This window comes from Cyphomyrmex costatus, unplaced genomic scaffold (assembly GCF_001594065.2).
Source record: "Cyphomyrmex costatus isolate MS0001 unplaced genomic scaffold, Ccosl1.0 scaffold419, whole genome shotgun sequence".
Taxonomy (NCBI): domain Eukaryota; kingdom Metazoa; phylum Arthropoda; class Insecta; order Hymenoptera; family Formicidae; genus Cyphomyrmex; species Cyphomyrmex costatus.
The window spans coordinates 20,029-27,788 of NW_017278416.1; positions in this window are offsets into that span (position 1 = coordinate 20,029).

The window sequence follows — 7,760 nt, forward strand, 5'->3', positions numbered from 1 at the left end:
CACACACACACACACACACACACACACACACACACACACACACGGGCGGGTGCAAGAGGGTAGCCTTCGGCCCTCCTCCGCACCCACACCGTCGACAGAGGTCTGCCCCGACAGTATAATCGTAGAAGTCGTGCGTTCCTCAGCAGGGGGGAGGGAGAGATGGACAGAGATCTGCCCCGACAGTATGGCTGCGTTCCGTTTCAAGACATAGGATGCTTTTCAGCAAGGACAGCATCAGACACTGTGTAACACAGAGAATCGTTTCATCCTCGTTTAACGTACGCAAACAACAGGGATGCAATGATTCCATATATGTAATACTACTATATGGCTAGTGCCTATAAGAGGGAGTGAGAGAAAGCGGTCCCAGAACCACGGTGCGGGAATATCATATATGTAATACTACTATATGGCTAGTGTCTATAAGAGGGAGTGAGAGGAAGCGGTCCCAGAACCACGGTGCGGGAATATATATTTCCCTCTCTTTCTAAGAGTACTTTGAGTGTTGTGCGCATGCGTTGGATTGATTGCATGCGCCAATAGGAAAATAGAGTGCGATCAGTGAGATGACGCGAACAGGTTATGCTCGTTATGCTTATTAGATGTGTGCTGTTGTACACAGGCAAAAATGGTCAAGATATGTTATTTATGTGGCAAAAAGCCTAATGCGACTGAAAACATTAGTTTGCATAGATATGAAATAGGTATTAGTTTGCACTGATTATCATGAAATTTCTGTAAGGGATTGCACTGTATTCTTATATACATAACGGCAATTTTGAAAAAGTTTATTTCATAAAATTAGGATTAATTTATTTATTCCGACTAAACTGACTCTGTTAACTGTAACAAGGTTATACCCTGAAGCGGAATCAATCACTTTTTCCTTCTTCCTTACACATATATGTATATTTATCCTTCTATTTATTATTGATGGAGGGGATGAATCCGACGCATGCGCACAACGTTCAAAGTACGCTGAGAAAGAGAGAGAAGTATATTCCCGCACCGTGGTTCTGGGACATGGACTTCTCTCTCATCTAGCCATATAGTAGTATTACATATATGGTACACCCACGGTAATTAATTCTGTCCCTCGGAAATTTTCACAAAATAAAAAATGACCACCTTTCTATATTAATTGTCACAATCCATGCATGATTAACGTTACGACTGAATCTTATCGTGCATGAATAGTGACAATTAATATAGAAAGGAGGTCACTTTTCATTTTGTGAAAATTTCCGAGGGACAGAATCAATTACCGTGGGTGTACATACTACCAAGAAGACTAGAACCAGGAGAGTAAACTCGGTCAAATATCGGTAGTGGGGGTAGGCCAAAATGTGACGGCGGATAACTTCCCCCACTCTTGCGCTTCATTAGTCCTCTCTGTCGCTCTGATAGTCGTTTTCAATAGAGGCCTAGAAAACAGAGATGCGACATTGCGTCGGTTGGGTTAGGTAACCACCGCCATTTTAATTCAATATAAGTGCTCTTGACCAATAAGCTGATGACAATTGATGTAAAAGGTAGAAAGATTAGATTAGGTTAAGTTAAGTCCGATATTAAATATTCACACAAATAAGAATACTTACACCATAATAATAGTTTTTTATTGCAGTTCGACACTGTATTGTCTAAATTTTTCTCTATATATATGTACATACGTTATAAAACTATATATCTATTAGATGCAATAGTGAATTAAAATGGCTCTCTGATCACGTGATTTAGACAGCCAATCAAACCATACCCTTCAATGACGCATCTCTGTTTTCTAGGTCTCTAGTTTTCAATTCGTGACTGCGCATGTCAAACAAACCTTGTTTCTGTTTAATTGAATTTTGGACTCAAGAAGACTAAAAATCATACATATTTCAATATATGTTATTCCAACGACGACGGAAATATTAATAATATTCTGTAAATAAAAAAAAATTACTGTAATCATACTCCAAAATTTGTATACAATACAGAATTTACCTATAAACAAGTTATTTAATATACAGTATAATTTCTTTTTACAACTTACATTCTGTTTAAGATGGTTTAAGAAGATTTTTTTCTTTTTTAAGTGTGTCCCTCGAATGAGGGGAAAATAAAGCGTCTTTAGCCCTAACCTTTTTGGGCTATATAACGCCAAGAAGACTTCTTGATAACGCAAAGGTTAAGAACAAGACTTCTTGGTTATAACCGACGCGCGCATGCGCAAACTTTCATTCAATGTGCAATGCCACTGCGCATTGAATGAATAACCGCGGACGTTTTTTGACCTACCCCCACCACGCTAGTTTACTCTCCTGGTTCTAGTCTTCTTGGGTACTACACAGCCCTCGGCTGAGTACATACATGGGGTCAATTCTCTAACTTTTATTATAGTGAAAATGTGAGCTAACTCACATCGTGTGATTCCCTAACTTTCATCATATCGAAAATGTGAGCAATCACACGGGAGTTCGTTCGGCAAGAAATTTCTTGTCGAAATGGTGAAATCCGAAAGAGAGACTGAGTAAAACTAAGAGAAAAACTATAGCAGCGTGGTCGCTCCGCCGTAGCATCGTGACGCGTGCAGCGACAGTTTAAGGTTTAAAAGGTCTTTTGTTACAAAATCCAAAGATAAAAGTTATCCCTAATAAAAATTTTTCTTCAAATTTTCATACGAATTAAGTCATTTTTAAGAAATACATTTTCTCTTAAAATTTTTTAATTTTATATACGTACGTGAATAGTGAAATATTTTAATATTTCCAAGATTTTTCATTTTATACAGCTTCTAGTAAAAAAATCAAACTTTTTGAACGCGATCCGTGTGTCAAAATGTGTCGACGAAAATGAGAGAGAGAGTCCGTGGAAGACGGCCATCTCTATCTTTTTCCATTTCATGGTGTAATGGAAGAGAGAATGAGAGGGAGATGGCCGTCTTCCACGGTCCCTCTCTCTCATTTTTGTTGACCATTTTGACACGGATCGCGTAGTCCATTCTCTATGTCTTTGGTGCATGGACATAGAAATATAGGGTCAGAGCATTAGCTCCGAAGATAGGCGAGGGGGGTTATTCTGAAATGCGGGGGGAGTACATGCCTAAATTTTATTGGCTACAGCTATGCGCATGCTCAGTATCGTGTAACATCGACTTAGCGGCCAATCGCAAATAAATAATCGAAACAAAATGATAAAAATTTGTTGTTAAAAAATTAATTGTAACCCATTACCAATAAGATTAACAAAATAAAACAATAATTAGAAATCTGAGAAGGAATTATATAGAAGTTCTAATGAGAAAAATAAAAATATGTACGCATATTCAATATTAAACAATTACTATTTATTTGGTACTTTTATTCACTATGAAAAAATTTACTAAATTTTAATAAATATTTCTTTGAATAGTTCCAGCGAAACATTTAATAAATTTAAAGACGTATTTATTAGATCTAAGAATCATTAGTTTGAATCAACTATCATTTTTTTCATTTATCTAAATATTTATTTACCATAAGTAAATATTCCATTAGGACACTTCAAAGAAATATTTATTAAAATTTAACACCACAAATTTTTTTCTTAGTGTAGATAAAAAAAATACAAATTAGGATTTTAGATTTATATAGATGGATTATATAATACTACGTAGAATAAAAATTATAGAATTTAATTTTTTCATAACATGTGATATTGCTTGAAAATGTGAAACCAAAATTTGTTGTACTCTTCTCGAGAGTAACATTTATAAAAAAAAAAACGTATTAAAATAAATTAATAATAATAATAATCCAAGGCAATATACGTATTAAAATACTTAAAAGCTATGCAGAATAAAAGGAACAGAGAACAGAGTATAATAAAAAAAAAGGTAATTATATAGAATACGGGCCTCACCTCCGATTTTGATCTAAGTAGGCTCATTCGACGCGTTTTCACTTAAAATGAAAGAATCCGGAAGAAATTTGTGGCGCTCGACCTCGTGGACCAAGATATTAAGCGTTAAAGTTCGAGATTTTAGAGGTTAAGATATCTATCACTGCTTTAAAAATAACAAATTATACACACGCACGCACGCACGCACGCACGCACGCGGGCAGGTGCAAGGGGGTGGCCTACGGCCTTCGGCCACCCCCCCGCACCCACACCGTCGTCAGAGGTCTGCCCCGACAGTATAATCGTAGAAGTCGTGCGCCCCTCAGCAGGGGGGGAGGGAGAGATGGACAGAGGTCTGTCCCGACAGTACAATAGTGGAGTCCCCCCGCAGGGGGGGCAGAATCCACTGTATCCACGCATACACTTTTACAACGTAGATATAACATGCGTGGATGCAATAAGTTCCGCCCCTCCTGCGGGGAGATTCCACTATTGTTTTTAAAATAAACAAAAAATACATAAATTACAATGTAATTTTACGATTTTTGTTCACACTGCTTATCCATTTCCAATTTTGAATGTCGGATCTATTTCTACAATTCGGTACACAACATTGCACCATTTTAATTTCAAGATATTATGTGAGAGCTAAGCCGAGAAAAAATGTCAGGACTTCACCGGTGCTGAGACTTGAACCCAGTTAGAGGTTAGAGTTGCATGCACATATATCACACTTGTCACTTGCGCATGCGTACAATAACAGCCAATCAGACTTAGGCATGTATTACCTCGTCGCACCGTCCCGCAGTGGCTTCCTCCCCGCAACGTTATGCTCTGTCCCTATATTTCTATGTCCATGCTTTGGTGTCGACAATAAAGCGGGGAGCACAGACTTTTGCATAACGCATAAACCATATACATAAAGAATTTGATTGGTCCATTGATTCATGCATAAGAAAATCGGCTAATGAAATTTCTTATGCACATGCTTTATGCATTATGCAAAAGTGTGTGTTGGGGCTCTAACGGACAATTGGAACGTAACTTGTGTCGCCTAGAGTCCTAGATATCAGAGAAGCGCAACCGATGTTCCGCGTCCTGATTAGCTGACTGTCAGCCAATCATGACATTCATTCAGTGGTATTAAAAATGGCTGACTAATAGACGATTGGTGGATTTCATATTCGTCTGCTACGACGCCATTTTTATTACTTTTCATAGTAATTTTGCGATACTGACTTAAGCCGGTAGCGCTTCTCTGATATCTAGCCTGGTTTACATCGTGCACTTGATACGCGTATCAAGTACATCATACTATATTCGTATCAAATTCGTACTATAAACATTTATAGCGTTTTCCACTGGGAAAACTGGTGCAGCACTAGCGCCGTGCTAGGTTTATATGAAAATTGCATTAGTGCAGTAATAGTGCAGATTCAGAGAAACACATTCGATACTGGCTGTATCGACACTGTACACTTCGAACAACAATTTCTTCTAAAAAAAATGTTTTATATATATAATTATATAAAATTATACAATATGTCCAAATATATATAGATACAATTTAATAATTTTGAACATTGAAATATTAATGCTAGCTATTTTACTAGATACGCAAAAACTAAAAATATTATTATTAATTAAAATAATTTAATATCATGCCTTAACGTATGATCGTATTTGAAAGCGCAAATATGGTATATAACCTCATTTTCAACTTGCACAGGTCTCCACTGACTTCAAAGACAGTGGAACAAAAGTTGAACTCAGTGCAAGTTTTTTGCACCAGTTTTGTCAGAGGAACATTAAACACTGAACTGATTTTCACAGTGGAACAACAAAATTGCACTCAGTGCGCACCAGTTTTCCCAGTGGAAAACGCTATTAAGGACGTTAACCGGCTAATCGATTTCTATACAAAATGCTTCAAATTTTAACTACATGATATTAATATTATTATCGATATATCCTCCAAAATTCAGAAAATTTAGCGGTACCGAATTCGAGTTATTAATTTTCAAAGTTGCAGCTTTTAACATGTAAGGTATAGCCCAAGCGTGCGCTCAAGTGACATTTCAATTCATAGCGACTGTGATATCTATACGATTGTTCTAAAAAATTAGGATATGATGCAGGACGATGCTAGAAATAACATGAAAAAAACGGGGATCCGTAGCGGTGCCGTTTTTGAGTTATCGAAGTTCGAAGTGGTGTATCCGACAGCACTTGAAGTAAGTCGCCGCATGGAAAGAGAGCCGTTGCTATGAGACGGGTCCCCACTTTTCTCAACAGGCTAGTGTGCGTGTATACATACAAGGCATCGAACCCGGTTTGCTTGCGCGTGAGTACACTCAGCAGAAAAAGTATTGGCATGGGAAGCGGAGTGGGGTGAGATATGCACTATGCACCGAGAAGCGAGTGAGCAGGGCTGCGTTCATAAAGTTTACTCTTTAACTCAGAGTTAACTAGAGTTAACTCTATAGCGTTCAGAAACTCGAATATGACCGGAAGTATGTTTAGAGTAAGCCGTTCAGAAATTCGACAGGATTAACTCTAGAGTTAATTTTCTTAACTCATGTCAGAGAGGTGGGTAGAAATAACTCGACATGCGCAGTAATGAGTATCAGCTTACTAACCTAAATAAGAGGTAATTATAGGTAATGGTGACTGATGTAAATACGTGCCTCATAACCTGTCTACACTAAATATTATAATATTATAATATTTAGTGTAGACAGATTATGAAAAAAAAGATATGTTAAAAATCTAGATATGTTATAAAAGATATGTTAAAAAAGATAGTATGTTATAAATCTTTTTTTTTATAATAATTATTTAAAATTTTTTTCACTAAAAAATAGAAAATAAATTACCTGTAACATTTTGTACTAATGTAAGGCCACTTTCATTAATACTTTTTCCTGTTTCGTCAGTCACTATTATAATTATAAAGATACTTTTTGAATATATCTTTTTTTAATAATCTCTCTAAGATGGAGAATTATATAATAGTGACTGACGAAATAGGAAAAAGTATTATTAATGAAAGTGGCCTTACATTAATACAAAATGTTACAGGTAATTTATTTTCTATTTTTTAGTGAAAAAAATTTTAAATAATTATTATTATCTCATCTTTCACGACTTATAGATTAATAATAAGAGATAGATTAATAGATTACAGATTAATATAGTGAAAGAAATTACTTTCTTTACGTTTTATAGATTATAGATTAATATAGTAAAAGAAATTACTTTCTTATTATTATTACTTTCGTATTATTATTATAGATTATAGATTAATATAGTGAAAGAAATTACTTTCTTTACGTTTTCTGCTATTATAAAATTAATTTTTTTCTTAATTTAAATTTCAACTTTTTATTAGATTAGAACTACCATCAAATCAACGAACTCAACTGATACTCCGGTCGTTCATAAAGTCACATAAATTTAGAGTTAACTCGTACCGTCTCGTACCTAACTCAACTCTACTCTAACTCTATTCGGAGAAAACTTTATAAACGCAGCCCAGTAAACTTTTGGCTACGATTGTAGCCGGTGAACGTCCTTAATGGCGAATTCGATTGGATTGCACCAGTGCAGTGTGATTGCACCAGTTCATCTTTTTTCCTTTTCCCTTCTCCTGGAAAGGAAAAGAAGAAAGATGAACTCAGGTGCACTCAGTGCGCACTAGTGCATCCAATCGAATTCGCCATAAGTAGTAAGGTGAAGCATTGCGCATAATGGCGGCCGCTCGCTATTTCAACCAATCAGAAATGAGCCTAAATCAAAGCGGCAATTTCAGTTTATAGTATATGATACGAAATAACAATATCGTGTTGAAGCTATATTTTACGATTTATTAACAAGTTTATTAACATAAAATTAAAAAG